At 44.5% G+C, this 14,634-nt stretch overlaps 2 long non-coding RNA genes across 2 annotated transcripts in view; one reads left to right on the top strand and one right to left on the bottom strand.

Moving 5' to 3' along the window:
• LOC308459345 overlaps positions 1 to 11,832 on the bottom strand; it is a 28,193-nt gene extending 16,361 nt beyond the window's left edge. Inside the window, exon 1 of the long non-coding RNA XR_013978020.1 lies at positions 11,711 to 11,832. This is a non-coding gene — a long non-coding RNA (uncharacterized lncRNA). The remainder of the gene's footprint in view (positions 1 to 11,710) is intronic.
• On the top strand, positions 5,184 to 8,107 carry LOC308459353. The gene is made up of 2 exons (XR_013978023.1): positions 5,184 to 5,244; positions 7,673 to 8,107. It is a non-coding gene; the product is annotated as an uncharacterized lncRNA (long non-coding RNA).
• Positions 11,833 to 14,634: the final 2,802 nt, after the last annotated feature.

Raw genomic sequence — 14,634 nt, 5'->3', positions numbered from 1 at the left:
AAACTTTTTGCACAGATGAGCACATTTGGAATTTTGAAAAAAAGCTGTGGGTGCCAGTCACAAAGCGGACAATGTGGTATCTTTACTGACCACAAAATGGATGCACTGGGCAGAAAACAGATATGTGTCCTCCATCAGCCACCTCATCAATGTGGGGAAAGGCACCTTGTGTGTCTTATGTCTTGCATGTGGGCATCCCAAAGACATCTGGCTACTTTGAGAACTGGATGCGGGATAAGATGGGCCTTTGGTCTGATGAAGCTCTTACGTTCCTATGTCCAGCAACCAAGATGGATGTATTCCCCTTATTCTCAGTGTAGGTCATCCTTCAATGCAATCAAAACTATCTCAGCCCCAGAAACAGCCCCAAAAAGGACCTAAACGAGCCACATTATGCAGGAAAACTTTCAGTTAGGATATCACCCCTTGCTATCTTTGCGTACAATAAGATAATTCAATAATTTGTTTGGGTGTTTTGTTTTTGCTCTTTTCTGGCATAGAACAGCTGCCTTATATCCTCTAGTCATGGTAGCCTTATTTCATACAAATTAAAATGTGTCTCAAACATGAAAGGCAGGATTTCTGCAGCTAAGTGTGGCTTCCTTCCCCCTCCCCCAGAAAAGCACAATGAAATATGCACTTCATCACTCTGTTGAACGAGGTCTTACAGAAGGTTGTTGAGGGGTTTTTTCTTGCTGACACCCAATAACCCATCAAAATGTGAGGCATAAATTCATCAGCATATAAATGAAAGGATCTAAGACTTACTTGGGCGCAATAGCTGAATCCTTTTTAAAGATTTCCATTATTTCTAGTATTATTGTTTATCAAAAATAAAGCTATTTTCGACTATGATTTACTGAGCATTTATTCTCAGATTTATTTGGAATAGGATGGATTTCCATTTTTATACCTTTCTCTAAGATCAGGGTAACAAATAAATGCACTATCCTGTAAGAAAATTTGAGGACTCATTAACTGAGGCTTGTTGTCCCTTGCAGTATTTTTCTTTTTTAATTCAATGGGGGGGGGTTAAACTCTCCCTTGACTTGGTTTAGTTTCCTTACCAGAAGCTTCTTCTCATCTGAATCTGAAGTGGTGCCCAGGGTCTGCGGTACACACTGCTAGAAAAAGCTCCAGATTTAAGCTACTAGAGAGTCCATGAGTATCTAGTTGTCAGGATGTAAATTTCAAAATAAATAAAAAGCAACCAACACAGCTTCTTCTAATTCTACCTGTCCCCAACCTGGTGCCTTTGAGGTGTTGTTGGATTACAACTCCCTTCATCCTTGTCCACTGTCATGCTGATGGGGATTGTAGTCCCAAAATATGGAGGGCACTAAGATGGCGAAGGCTGGCCTAGAGTCAAACACTAAAGGGGTCATTCCAGAGTACTTCACTGTGTGATAAGAATAACAAATAGAAGCTTCTGTGATTTTCCTCATTCCCATACTTAAACTGCCTTTCAGTGAGTAGAAAGGTCACTGAGATGCAAAGACTGCATTCCGGTTTATTGTGTTAGCTTTAATAGTTGTAATGCTAGCACTTCTGTCCCAATTTTTAATGTTCCTTTTACACTGTAGCACCACTATGTCACACTAAATTTTAAATAGGAGGAAAGAACTGTGTGCTGGGATACCACATTTGTCACATGAGTGGCAGTGATCATGAAAATTGTGGGAAACTTTACAGTGCAAAGCTATATATGGGCAATTGTAAATCTACTTCTTACTTTTTGGAGCAATAATTTTGCATACGATGGAAGCCAATTTCAATTACTGAGTTTGTTTTAGCTCCTTTGAATATAAACTGATTTTATGTTAGCCTTGTAGTTTGTTACACACATGTGTGTGTGTGTGTGTGTGACATATCTCCAAGCTTTCAAATGAATGAACTTTTCCTTAAGAGTGTTTTACACAAGTTATTCCATAAGTGCTTCCATGATATATGATTATAATAAGGGTTTAAAAAGAAATATTTCTAGTGATATTGTTGTGCTATGTGCTTTCTTCCAAAATTCCATGCATAAACCCCCCTCCCCACCCACCCCAAAATACTTGACATGCAATTAGACAAGGAGATCTTTGACCTTTCTCAGACTTCCAACTTTTGAGAAACAACTTTCTTTCTTTTGTGACATTCCTGTAAGTCAAACTGATTAAATGTCGCTCAAAAGCCCATTCTCAGATTGCTCAGCAGGGCAAAGCCAGAAGACCAGAGCCCAGTGAGAGGTCTTGATCTTGTGGACAGTGTGTTCTTTCAATACCTTCCCATCTTTTCGCTCTTTTTGATCCCAAAGGCTCAGGTTATTTCATAGAGTTCATGAACCTGACATGGAAAATCTGACCTTTGTGAAAATAAATCTTTGATCTGTCCTGAGCTATAGATGTTGGTTTTCCCCCATTTTTCTTCCCTGAAGTCTGAAATGCTTTGCAGATGTTCAACACTGGTAGGAAAATAAGCAAAGGCAGTTCTGCCATGGGGGTGGCCTTTACAGCATTCTAGCTGGACACGACTAAACAACAACAACAAGCTAAGGGTTTGCCAATTCAGGAGCCCATTAGAATCATAGAATCGTAGAGTTGGAAGGGACCCCAAGAATTATCTAGTCCAACCTGCTGCAATGCAGGAATCTCAACTAAAGTATCCAGGACAGAAGGCCATGCAACCTCTGCTTAAAAACCTCCAAGGAAGGAGAGTCTGATGCCGAGCACTGAGGCTCCTCCTCCTGGCCAGTCTAACACCTTCCCCTTTGCCCATACTGCACCTCTTCTCATTTTAAGATCAACTGCTACTTTAGACAGTTTTATATAATGCCAGGGTATATTGATCCCGCATTGGGTGATCTACTCTAAAGGTAAGGTAAAAGTAAAGGTAAAGGACCCCTGGACGGTTAAGTCCAGTCAAAGGTGACTATGGGGTTGCGGCGCTCATCTCGCTTTCAGGCCAAGGGAGCCGGCGTTTGTCCACAGACAGTTTTCCGGGTCATGTGGCCAGCATAACTAAACCGCTACTGGCGCGCGGAGAACCATGACCAGTGCCAGAGCGCACGGAAATGCCGTTTACCTTCCCGCCGCAGCAGTACCTATTTATCTACTTGCACTGGCATGCTTTTGAACTGCTAGGTTGGCAGGAGCTGGGACAGAGCAACAGGAGCTCACCCCATTGCAGGCATTCGAACCGCTGATCTTCTGATCAGCAAGCCCAAGAGGCTCAGTGATCTACTCTAATACTGTACTGGGACCTTAGCAGATCAGATTGTCTGATGCAAGCTCAATATCGTGGTTGAGGCTTGGTTTGGGCACAGAAACTGCTTTCGTCACCCTATATGATGACCTCTGTCGGGAGAGAGACAGGGGAAAGTTGTCCCTGTTAATTCTCCTCAACCTCTCAGCAGCTTTCAATGCCATTGATCATGCCATGCTTCTGGAGTGGCTGTCCAAGTTAGGGGTGGGTGGCATTGCATCGTGGTGGATAAAGCCCTACTTGGATGGTCACTTCCAGAGGTGGATGCTTAGGGAGTGCTCTTTAGCCCCATGCACCCTCTAATGTGTGGTTCTTTAGGGTTTGATGTTATCCTCCATGCTGTTTAGCATCTGCATGAAACTGCTGAGTGGGGTCATCCAGAGTTTTGGAATACAGGCAATGACCATTTTGCACGGTGGTTCCATTCCCGGCCCCTGCACACATTGGCTAAGCATGTCACACCCTGTTCCATCCTGCCTTACCCCCGTTCCACCCCACTGGAAGCAGACCAGAACAGGGGGTGCAATTTGCATGGGCCTACAATCTTAAGTCGGACCAAACTGCGGGAGGCAGTGGAAGACAGAAGTGCCTGGCGTGCTCTGGTCCATGGGGTCACGAAGAGTCGGACACGACTAAACGACTAAACAAGAACACAATCTTAAGGGGGTCTACTCTGAGTCCCCCTGGTAGAGGCAAAGAAGGACATTTCCCATCTGGCCTGGACATATTATCAGCTTTTCCCAGCCCTGGCTGGAAACCAGGACCACACTGTCATCATTTCCTGCTTGCTTTAGACAAGTGCACGAGTGGCTAGGCTTGCTACTTGTTGCATTTTTGCATGTTCTACTGCTAGCCCTGGGGTTAATTCACATATTTATGAACTGAATAGCTGCAGGACTGAGTGAACATGAGATCTGTTTGTCCCTTGAATGATCCAGCTGAAACGAAGATTCCAAACTAATTCACAATGAAGCAAGTTCATTTTCATGGACTGGGCATCATCATGCACTCTCTTGTGCATGCTCAATCTGTTTGCTTGAACATTCCACCTGGATTGGCAAAAGTGGCTATACAGATTGAAAATAAGGGCAGTTTTGTGACCGTGTGATTTGGTTTGGGGTCTTACTCCAGTGGTTTTCTCAGGCCAAGCATTGTCCACCAGACAAAATACTGGTTCTTCTTTCCCCTAGATCAGAGGTTGGCTTAACCGGCCCATGAGCCACCACCGAACAATGCTGCCTGCTTGGCAAGTCCCCATGCGCTGCGCAGTACGGCATGGGGACTCTCTTCCATGGCTCCAGAAATCACTTCTGCGCATGCCCAGACGCTGAAAATCGCTTCTGCGCAGGTGCAATTTTCGGCATCTGGGCATGCGCAGAAGCGATTTCCAGCGTCGCACTGCACTGGTCCGACCCACAGAAGATCTCCGCAGGAGTGATCGGCCCATGCCCGGTAAGCCTTGCCGACCCCCGCCCTAGATGTTCAAATTAAAACTACTAGGAATATGTTGACCTTACTTATGCCTGAACGTTCTGATTCAGATTCTGTCGAAAGGACTGATTTTACAATTGCCTATTAACTTCTGCAACCAGAAACATAAAGTTATATCACTTCCTTTTAGCATTATAGCTCTATGGGTGTCCCCAAAGCATTACAGAAATCCAAAAACCTGATGAAAGTAGGGCTCCAATGTCCCATTAGCAATTTTAGATAAGCCAGAATTACAAAAAAAGCAAAGCCTTATGGAGTGGTCAGCCTCCAGAGGCTCTTTCTGTGAGGCCATGTGTTCATCTTGCTAATATGTTACGGAAGCAGAACCTTTGGTCAAAGGGAGAGGGAATACTATGTTGTTTTCTAATCCTTTGTTTGCAGCATCACAACGGTATCCACAGCAACAAAGTATGATGTGATACTGAAAGGAATGTGACTGTTGCGCCAGCTGCTGATGAACCCATAAGGAACACAAAAAAATCCTCTTTTGTTACACAAACACCCAAGGTAATGACGTACAAATAAACAAAGAGCTGGAATGCAACAACATATACAAAAAATTAGGATTTTAATTTTTTTACCAAAGAAATATTACACTCAGCTTGCAGAGTGGCTTGCATATACAGTGTTACCTCGGGTTACAGATGCTTCAGGTTACAGTCCTTCAGGTTAGAGACTCTGCTAACTCAGAAATAGTACCTCAGGTTAGGAACTTTGCTTCAGGATGAGAACATAAATCATGCTCCGGTGGTGTGGCAGCAGCAGGAGCCCCTGCTAAAGTGGTACCTCAGGTTAAGAACAGTTTCAGGTTAAGAACGGACCTCCAGAACGAATTAATTTCTTAACCCGGGGTACCACTGTAGTGGTCTCCCATTTACCAGACCTTCTTAGCTTCTTCTGCAGCAAAACTGCATCACGTGCCTTCATTCTGGAGGCTGATGTTACCCAGAGGTGTCAGCATGCGCTCCAGCTGGGAATGTGAAATACACCGGGGAAGTGAATGCGCCAAACCCACAATGGCTATATTGAGTCTCCTGGGTGTGCCCATGGAAGCCGTATACAACTTGGTCTTTGTTTGGCTAAAGCTAGTTTGCAGGGATGGATGGATATGATGTTTTAGTTTATTTCTGTCATGCATGTATTTTGGCAGCGTGGGAGATGTAAAGCTTTAAGTGACGCTCTGAGCTTAAATTTACAGTAAATAAGCAGGTAATTATTGAACAAGTCTCAGAAGTTCTATTGTTCGTTCTTCGCTGACTTATGGTGTCATTTGAAACTGATCAACCTTACCAAGCACCTTCTACGTGCCTCTATTTTTCCAGCTGGAAAAATAATTGCAATTTTTTTTAAAAAAAAAATGATTATTTTTGCTTCAGTTTCGTGAGCCGTGCTATTTATAATCTGCACAGACTCATGCTCACAACCACACTGCTCTTATTTAGGGGATCAGATGTACCATTTCGGCACCACAGGCGCCTGAAAGATACAGGTCCCCTACATATTCACAAGGTTAACATAGGCCATACAGGAACACAGTAAACTCACACCCGCAAGGATTCATGTTCCACCCTGAACATAGAGCCTTCACACACATATACCCAGAAGTGGGGACGCTGCTTCCATGTGATGTGACTCCATACCCCTGGGAAGTATGCATGAATATTGTAGCATTATTGTAGCAATGTGTCTTAAATCATGAGTCTTCCCCACCCTCCAAGCCAGATGACAACCTGACCAGTGCCATCCAGGTGGATGGACCAAGTAACTGCATACAAAGCATGACTGCAACCTTAGTTTTATCAAATGCTTCTTGGGGTTCTTTATTTTTCCATTATCTCCTGGGTGCTCATTAAGTTCCAGATTTGGATCAGTCATACAGACTCCTCCCAGTAGGTAACTTCCCTATTCACTTCATCTTCTCAGAGCACTGAATTTATTTCCAATGAATATACTGCATCTTATTGTGCTGAGGTTATTGCTACCAGTCGGGACTTGGGTACTGACAATAACTTAAAGCTAATGAATGAAACTCTTTTATTTTCCCCCTCCCTTACTCAGGAGCTCTTGCTTGATTCACAGATCATTGCCAGCATTGTTCTGTCAAACCTAACTCTAGTTTATTAGTTAAATCTCTTCAATTCATTGAAGCCTGAGATGCTTCGGTTTTCATTTACATGGAGACATTGTCAGCGGCAGCAATCAGGTGATGTTTTTGCTCTGAAAATTGTTGGGGCATTTCATGGATAGCATCAGATGAGTTTCAGCTTTCTACTGATGAACTCCATTGCCCAATACGCATCAACTTATTTCTCCTAAAATATAAAAGACCTTTGAGTTAACCATTTTTCCCTTCCTCGGGGGAAAACACATTTCCATTTCTCAGTGGGTACTGAGAATAGATATTCCAACAAGCCTGGATCTCAGTTATAGACGTTACTTTAATTGCTAAAGCCAGCATTTTATAATAGCATATTTCCTGTACAGGAAAAATGTGGCTGGAACATTAAGCAGTACCCATGAACCCTAGAAAACATTGAAAACTTTGTCCTCTTTTTCAAGGATTTCTCAAGTAGCCATATACTGAGTAGTGGGTTCATTTGGACCACTCCTGCTATCTCAGACTAGCAGGCATTCTCCAAGGTCTCAGGCAAAGACCCTTTTCGGAGAGGCCAAGAATTGAAGCTGAGACCATCTACCTACCTCTTCACTGACCTATGCCATCTTCAGAAACTGCTTCTGCTTTTAAAATAAAATAAAATGTCAGCGAAAGGTTGCATGCCATAGCATGGCATTGTTTGGTCTGCCTCTTAAAATAATCATTTCCACATTTTTGTACCTTATTATGTGTAACCTTGAAAACCTTTGCCATATCTCTTCAAACCCATAAGTTATTTTTATGTCTGAAAAACATTTAAACTCTGTGTCTCCCATATAGCCAGTATTTCAAGGGAAAGCAGAGAAGAAGGCAGATCTATGAAATGTACAAGCTGTTTCTATGCCCTGCAAGACAGGCTGGTGCATTTTGTGATATCATCCAAGAATCTGTATATGAGCAGAACTGACTTATGTAACTACCATTGCCATTTTAACTGAGTTATCAAGGGATGCCTGGACAGATGTTGTAAATAAGCAGATTACATCACCAAGGAGTGTATTCTTGAAGCTTAACTGTTTACACAGCGGCCACGACTTCCAGGAACACGGTTAATGAAATGCAGTGAGATGTGGCAAGTTACGTGTGTGTGACAGCAATGGAACGGGGCACAGGACTCGACATGCAACACCAGTCCTTTATTGCAAACAACTCTACCGCATTGTACTGTACAGGAAGCTCTACTGAGCAGAAAATAAAGGAAGCATTTTGTATTCACAGTGCCTTGCTCATAAGAGCACAACTTGGGAAGCCAGCTTAGTGTCCTCTTAGATGAAAGTCACTGGGATATTAGAACCCAGATAGGTGCAGCTAAAGCCAACTTTTGCCAACCCAAAATGCCCTCTTTTGAGTCATTCACATGCTATTATCACTGGGGTATGGTTTTCAAATGACATTTCAAGGAACTCTGGGTTTCCTTCAAAGCTTTTCAATGGTTTCTTACACAGAAGATCAGTAACAGCTGACAAGCTGCCCAAAATCTCTTACTGACAGAAACTTCCCCACTGAGATGTGGAGATGCACAGAGGCTTACGCTGGGGTTTGTCCGACGGTAAATTTTCAATTCACGCCAGACAGTGGTGAAAACTTGAGATGTGTGCAAATAAACTTATCATCTGTGAAAACCACACAACAGCAGCAGGGAGAGGGGGGATTTTTTGTTGTGCAAGCAGACATCCTTGCACTAACTCAATAGGTTGCTTGGCACTGCTCTGGATAAACCACTGGCCTTCCAGCAGCAGTATCACTCTTGCGTACTGGGATGGCAAGGGGGCTGGGTGGCAGTGGCAAGTTTGGGCCACTCCTGCTGGAGGTCCAAAATATATGTTCTGTGAGAGATCCATCACTGGATTTCCCATCGTTTTCTTTTTGCAAAGTGCCGTGCAGCAGCTGAGGTGGCTTGGGGCTAACCATTTGACCAGAGTAGTTGTAGAGAGGGAAAGAAAACCTTGCCATTTCATTTCCATAATCAACAACCCCCCTCCCCATGTTTTAGTTTGCCCAGGGGAACCCAGGCACCTAAATTATTTCATTCATTCTCCAGTTTGTCAAAAAGCACCTTGAGTGTTAGAGGATTTTGATTGGGAAAATGACCATGGAGGAAAGGGTTAAACACTCCCCCCAAAAATGACAGTTCTGATCCAGTTGGCAGCCCACTGTGACTGCATTTCATTAATGAAAATAAAGCATAGTGAGATCAAACCACCCAACTAAAGTGTCATTTGGCCCATAAAAAGCAGCCTACAGCTCAGATTTCAAACCCGCTTCCAATCCAACCAAGAATTCCCATACATTTCTCAACAGAAATATTATTTCCTTGCACTTCCTACCACCAAGGGCCAACTTCCCCTCTCTAGTTCACAGGAGCAGTGGTTATGTGGGGAATATATTTCCGTCAGCAACCAATTGTTTCTCTAGGAAATGAGTCAGAAAGGAAGGTTAAGGAAGCAAACTGTATTTGTGGTTTGGTGACCATTTACTGTATGTACCACATCACAAAGGTCCAATACATATGCAACGAGAGCAGCTCTAGACACACTAAACCACCATCTGACCTCATGGTGCTCCAGGAACTTCTGCAAGAAAGAACCACATTATCTGCTAAATGGTTTGGTCCTTTCTTGCTGATGGTATCAAAGAAACATAGGATCAGACCAAGGGAAATAACTCTCAGAAAGTAGCTCTCACTCAGAAAATATTATGGAGTTGGGAAAGGTTTGGAAAAGGGCAAACAAAATGATCAAGGGTTGCAATGTTTGGGGACTTTTTAGTTTAGAGAAAGGGTGGATAAGAGGTGGCAGTAGTTTATATAATTATGCATGGCATGGAGACAGTGGATAGAGAAAGGTTTTTCTCCCTGTGACATAATAACACTAGAATTCATGGCCATCCAATGAGGTTGAATGTTGGAAGATTCAGAACTTATAAAAGAAAAGCAGTTCTCCCTTTGCCTTTGCCGGCACGACCTCTCAGCCGGGGAGCGTGAAGGCTTTAACCCCCGACTGAGCAAAAACCCCATCCTACTGGCACGCACATGCACATACCAAAGGGATGGGGGTTTATTTGTGCACCTCAACCGGGGAGCATAAAAACCTCCCACTCCCCAGCTGAGGGAGCCTGAATCCATCTCCTGCCTGCATGCTGGCAGGAGAAGGATTGGGGCTCCCTCAGCTGGGGATTGGGAGCAGTTTAACGGAGCCTATGGCGGGGCGGGGACTCCGTAAAATTGCTTGACTGAGGTGAGGGCAGCTGTGTGCTCCTCAGCCAAGCAGTTTAAAGAAACAGAGGGAGGAACAAGCTGTATACAACTTGAGAGCCAGTGTGGTGTAGTGGTTAAGAGCAGTAGTCTTGTAATCTGGGGAACCGGGTTCGCATCTCCGCTCCTCCACATGCAGCTGCTGGGTGACCTTGGGCCAGTCACACTTCTTTGAAGTCTCTCAGCCCCACTCACCTCACAGAGTGTTTGTTGTGGGGGAGGAAGGGAAAGGAGATTGTTAGCCACTTTGAGACTCCTTAAAGGGAGTGAAAGGTGAGATATCAAATCCAAACTCTTCTTCTTCTTCTCTTCTTCTCCCTCTGCGCTGGGATGAGGGGCAGACCATGATGGTGGTTTCACTCCACCATCGCTGGTATATCGCTGGTGAGACCGGCATGGCTCCTGACTCGCTCTGCCTCCAGCGACTGGCTGAAGCTTTTTTCTCCCTCGGCGTGCTGGGCGCTGGAGGGACTCACCAGCGACAGTGGTTTTGCTAGCGATATACCGCTGAGTGAAATCACCATCACGGTCTGCCCATCATACTGGTCCTGGGCAATATATTGATATATCGCCCAGGCCTAGTAGACAGTAGCGCAAGACATAAGGCAGCTTCCTATGTTCCCTACTGCAGCTCTCTGGATTTATTGGAGATTTCTTTGGGATCCTGAAGTAATACATTGTTTTAAACACCACACCAATGTGTGCTTTGTTTCTTTGGGTTGATTTCCCACATTTTGAGTTTTGGGTGATGTTAATTATTCAGTGGTTGGGAAAAGAAAATACACCCACCTTGCTTTCTGCTCACCTTTTCCCCGATCTCCTCCATCTCAACTCCATCTCCCTTTCCCAGCTGCAGTCTTTTTCTCCTCCCACTGAATACCCTTGGCCCTCGTCCCTGCCCCCTTGGGAGCTGAGTAAACTGTACTGCTGATCGCTGCATTGCTAAACTGGAATGCTGTTGGGCACAAAGAAGGGATTTCCAATACCAAGAAAGGGACTGATGATGCAGTGTGTGGAAGGAAAGCCACCAAAAGAGATACGTCATGTCAAATAACACAGACCTCGCAGCAGCCAATGGAAGTTCTCGGTAGCAGATTATGGGTTTCCCCCCCAAGCTTTGCTGATGTCATTCAGGTTCTTTTTTAAAAAAAATGTTGGCCATTGAAATTTCAGCAGCCTAATCTAATCTTTGTTCTAGAAATTCCATGAGCCCTCAGTCAATAGACATGATTTCCTTCTTTTTAACCAGAAGTAATAAAGGAATAGGAAGGGAGGCAGGAGGTAAAGCATGGCAGATTAAACTTTCGTGACATTCTGATCTTTGACTGGCAAGCACGCCTGTTGCCCAGCAGGCAAACCCTTGGTTCTTAGAAAAATTCTATGAAATCCCAGACCCAACCTGCCTCAGCAAGTGACTTTGCTTACTCACCGTTCAAACAACAGTTCCCGGCAGATTTATTAACCTGTCTCTTACCGGGAACCTCATCATTTTAAAAAATACTTTTATTTTATTTTATTTTAGCTTTCCTCAAATCAATGCCCTGGGAAGAGTTTATTTTACTCACCATTATTCCTGGGATGATCTCCTCCCATCTCTTGAGTTTCTTATGTGCATTTTTGTCATTTATAGAGTTCCAGAACAACGTGCAGAGTGCCTTGCAATAAATAGAGGCAGACAGAGAATGGAATTCCTCGCTCAGGGGGGTTGAGAGCTCAAGGGCACAAGCAGATACAATGCAGAACAACAAGAGAGTGGAAAGCACAGGGGGACATGCCATGCCATTAGAGATGGAATGCTATTGAAAGTAGATAGCTTTTCAGAAAGGGAAACATACAGGAAAGAAAGCCCTGCCTCCATTCGGACAAAAACTGGGCATATCAGAGACAAACCAAGTGTGCCATTAAATATGTGCTTATATTTAATGTGCATGTTTTTAAAACTACAGATAGTATCCATTGGCAGTTGAGAGGTGGATAATTATTTGACCATTTTCCTCCCCTGCTGCAGTCCTGATTAAAACCACGCTTTTGAAGCTACTACCTGCATTAGGAGGGACGCGGGTGGCGCTGTGGGTTAAACTACAGAGCCTAGGACTTGCTGATCAGAAGGTCGCGGTTCGAATCCCCACGACGGGGTGAGCTCCCGTTGCTCGGTCCCTGCTCCTGCCAACCTAGCAGTTTGAAAGCATGTCAAAGTGCAAGTAGATAAATAGGTACTGCTCCAGCGAGAAGGTAAATGGGGTTTCCGTGCGCTGCTCTGGTTCACCAGAAGCGGCTTAGTCATGCTGGCCACATGACCCGGAAGCTGTATGCCAGCTCCCTCGGCCAGTAAAGCGAGATGAGCGCCACAACCCCAGAGTTGGTCACGACTGGACCTAATGGTCACGGGTCCCTTTACCTTTACCTGCATTATGATAAAGTCCTTCCTTGGCACCAACTCCCCCATCCCACCCGTTGCAATCCTGACCATTATTGCCCCCTCCTTCTAGCGGTTGCTCTTTGCGTTTTTTTATGGTACATCAAACAGTAATGTCACAGGTACTTAGGCTCTCAGTTGCTCAATATGTTTAGTGAGTGGGGAGAGGAAGCATGGAGAAAGATGGACAAACATGGTGGAGGAGCACCAAGATGACAGGAAGAGCTTTCGAGGTACACCGAGAGAGGACACAGAAAGTGCTGTGAACTCTCTGGCTGAACAAAAGGTGACCCTGCTTGAGAACAGGAAGGTTATGATAAGCCTTTCTCCCTCAGGCTGCCATAGTTGTACAGCTGCTCTCATGAGACCAGGCCCTTCAGGATGAAAGCATGTGGGTCACCACCAAGCCACATACTTCCATTTCAGAGGAATGTTGGACTTTGAGGTCAGTGCCTTTGGGTGATCTGTCAGTGACACCATGTGCTAGGCCTGTCCTGTTCCTACATTCCAGGCAAGTATTCCAGTGGGGCTTCTGGACTGGCTCAGTCCTGGCAGGAGTGTTCACACTGTACTAATGGAGAGTGAGGGTCAGGTTAACATGCGTTTACACCCTCTGATCCTCCTTCATACATATAAGTCCTAGAATCATAGAATAGAATCATAGAATCATAGAGTTGGAAGAGACCACAAGGGCCATCGAGTCCAACCCCCTGCCAAGCAGGAAACACCATCAGAGCACTCCTGACATATGGTTGTCAAGCCTCTCCTTAAAGACCTCCAAAGAAGGAGACTCCACCACACTCCTTGGCAGCAAACTCCACTGTCGAACAGCTCTTACTGTCAGGAAGTTCTTCCTAATGTTTAGGTGGAATCTTCTTTCTTGTAGTTTGGATCCATTGCTCCGTGTCCGCTTCTCTGGAGCAGCAGAAAACAACCTTTCTCCCTCCTCTATGTGACATCCTTTTATATATTTGAACATGGCTAGCATATCACCCCTTAACCTCCTCTTCTCCAGGCTAAACATGCCCAGCTCCCTTAGCCGTTCCTCATAAGGCATCGTTTCCAGGCCTTTGACCATTTTGGTTGCCCTCCTCTGGACACGTTCCAGTTTGTCAGTGTCCTTCTTGAACTGTGGTGCCCAGAACTAGACACAGTACTCCAGGTGAGGTCTGACCAGAGCAGAATACAGTGGCACTATTACTTCCCTTGATCTAGATGCTATACTCCTATTGATGCAGCCCAGAATGGCATTGGCTTTTTTAGCTGCCGCGTCACACTGTTGGCTCATGTCAAGTTTGTGGTCAACCAAGACTCCTAGATCCTTTTCACATGTACTGCTCTCAAGCCAGGTGTCACCCTGAAACAGGATTGTAGATTGTATCTGCAATCAAGGGCATTGCTTTTCACAGAGTCTCCTATCAGATCATCCCCACCACTACCCTGAAGATATGTTGAGCACCTTAGTGAATGGTCAGGGCCAAAAGGTGTGGTCCTACTTCCACTCACCTCATGTGATCATTGTACACACAAACTGTCTACACACACCTCCTGCAAATCCCAAGAATGTACATATTGTCTCCTGAAAGGGGACCCAGCAGTAGGTGTTCCCAAAAGACTTCAGACCAATGAAAGGAAAAACAGGTTAATAGAATGTTATTGAGAGCTGCATTCCTCATACCTTCGACAATCTGCCACTCTTTCCCTCCATTCTATTCTTGCTAATAACAGCTAGGTTCGGTGAACAAAATTGAACCTTTTCACACTTTTAATGTCAAGGACTTGACAGACTTGGAACATTTCCTGTGCAGCCCAAACTCAGGTCTGTTTTTAAAGTTTACCTCCCTCAAATTATACCCAGCTGAAAACCGAAGACACAATTTAGTTCGCTTTTGACAAATGGTTAATTAGGTTGTCTGTCATGTCACATGACAGGGTTGCCATGTGTCCTCTTTTTCCTGGACACATCCTCTTTTTCAGGGGTAAAATTTGGGACAAATTGCATTTATTTCCTTTGAATGGCAGTCAGTGTCCTCTTTCTTTCTCTTCAAAATATGTGCCACAGACAGTTGTGAT

The sequence above is a fragment of the Podarcis pityusensis genome (assembly GCF_964106645.2).
Source record: "Podarcis pityusensis genome assembly, chromosome: 1".
Classification (NCBI taxonomy): domain Eukaryota; kingdom Metazoa; phylum Chordata; class Lepidosauria; order Squamata; family Lacertidae; genus Podarcis; species Podarcis pityusensis.
Note: the sequence above shows the minus strand (reverse complement) of the source record. Positions and strands in the feature narration are given on the sequence as shown.